The following is a 1,892-nucleotide window of genomic DNA, read 5'->3' on the forward strand; positions in this document are numbered from 1 at the left end:
ATTTATTAGTTCAATGTTTTTTTCTTTAAATTTTGTTAATCTGTCATTTGATTTTCAGGATTCCCACTTTGGTGTTTAACTGGGAATTTTAAATTTCTTCTTTCATTAGTTTTATTTTTGGTTGTATATCCAATTCAGTGATCTGCTCTTTATTTTATTGTTGTTAAGCATTTAGAGATATGAATTTTCTACTTAATACTGCTTTGGCTGCATCCCACATATTTTAGAATGTGGTAAAAAGTTTTAACAGTCGGTTAGATAATGGAGAGACGCCAGTTTTTTTAGGACCACCCTTTTGGGGAAGAGACCAACAGCATGAGCTACGTACACCAGTCCGCCTGCGACGCACTCCAGATTGCCTGCTGAGCACTCGACTTCCGGGGTGCAAGCTTAAAAGGCAAGGAGAGAACGGAAGTGGGGCCTTTTTTCCTGTTCTGCTGGTCTCCTGGCTGCACTGCACAGGCTGATACTGAGGAGAGTTCGAAACGGCCCGGCTTGCAGTTAGCAGCAGCACGCGCTTGACATGGTCTCTCTCTCTCTTCCCAAAGGTGGCCTTTGGCTTTTGGTGAGTTTTATACGGAATATAGGCTAAGCCTAGACTTAAGATGATTTGTATTGTATTTCTACTTTCCTATCCTTCTAATCAACATCACCTTGTGACTACCATACAATAAAAGCTCTAACTAGAAAACCAGAAGCTTCTTCCATTTACTAGTCTGGGAGATAAAATAAGGGAAAGGTTAAGTAGGGGAGATTTATGATCTAATATCCAATTTTAAATCTCACAAGAAGGATGTCTCATTGTTTTCATTTTCTTTAATAAAATTTATTTTTTCTATGATTTTTTCTTTGATTCAATCTTTAAAATTAGATGATTTATTTTCAAATTATTTATTAACCTATGCTTCCACAGCCCTTTATTATGTGTAATTTTTATTGCATTATGGTCTAAAAATGGTATTTTTAATATTTCTGCTTTTCTACATTTGGTTGTGAGGTTTTTAATCTTTTAATACATGGTAAATTTTTGTGAAGGTGTATGTATAGCTGAGAAAAACGTATACTTCTTTCTATTCCCATTCAATTTTCTCTAGAGGTCTATCATATCTAGCTTTTCTAAAATTCTACTCATCCCCTTGAGTTTCTTTTTTTTCTGATTTATTTTATGGTTAGATTTATTTAGCTCTGACAGGGGAAAATTTAGGTCCCCCATAATATATTTTCATTATCTATTTCCTCCTATAATTCATTTATCTTTTCTTTTGAGATTTTGATAGTGTGCCATTTGGCACATATACATTTAGTATTGATATGACTTCATTGTCTATGGTGCCTTTTAGCAAGATATAGTTCCCATGCTTATCCCTTTTTATTAGGTCTAATTTTTGCCTTTTCTTTATCTTAGATAACAATTGCTACCTTTACCTTTTTTTTTTTTTACTTTAACTAAAACATGATATATTAAGCTCCAGATTCTTATTTTAACACTGTGTGCATTTTTCTGTTTCATGTAAACAACATATTGTTGGATTTTGGTTTCAAATCTATTCTGTTATCCACTTCCATTTAAGGAATGTGTTCATTCCATTCATATCTACAGTTATGATTAATAACTATGTATTTCCCTTCATCTTATTTTTTTCCATTCATACTCCTCTTTTTAGCTTAACTTTCTTCTAAATTAAAAAATTTGCTTTTGCTTCTGACCAATGCCTTCTTTTATCTGCTCTGTCTTTTACTATCCCCCTCCCCTATCTTTTATCTCCTTCCCCTCCTACTTCTTATTGGGAAATATAGAATTTTAGTACCAATGGAAAACACATACACATATATGTATACACACACATATGCCTATATTCCTCCTTTTTGAGCCAATTTAGTCATGTGAGGTT

Source organism: Dromiciops gliroides, chromosome 1 (genome assembly GCF_019393635.1).
Source record: "Dromiciops gliroides isolate mDroGli1 chromosome 1, mDroGli1.pri, whole genome shotgun sequence".
Taxonomy (NCBI): Eukaryota; Metazoa; Chordata; class Mammalia; order Microbiotheria; family Microbiotheriidae; genus Dromiciops; species Dromiciops gliroides.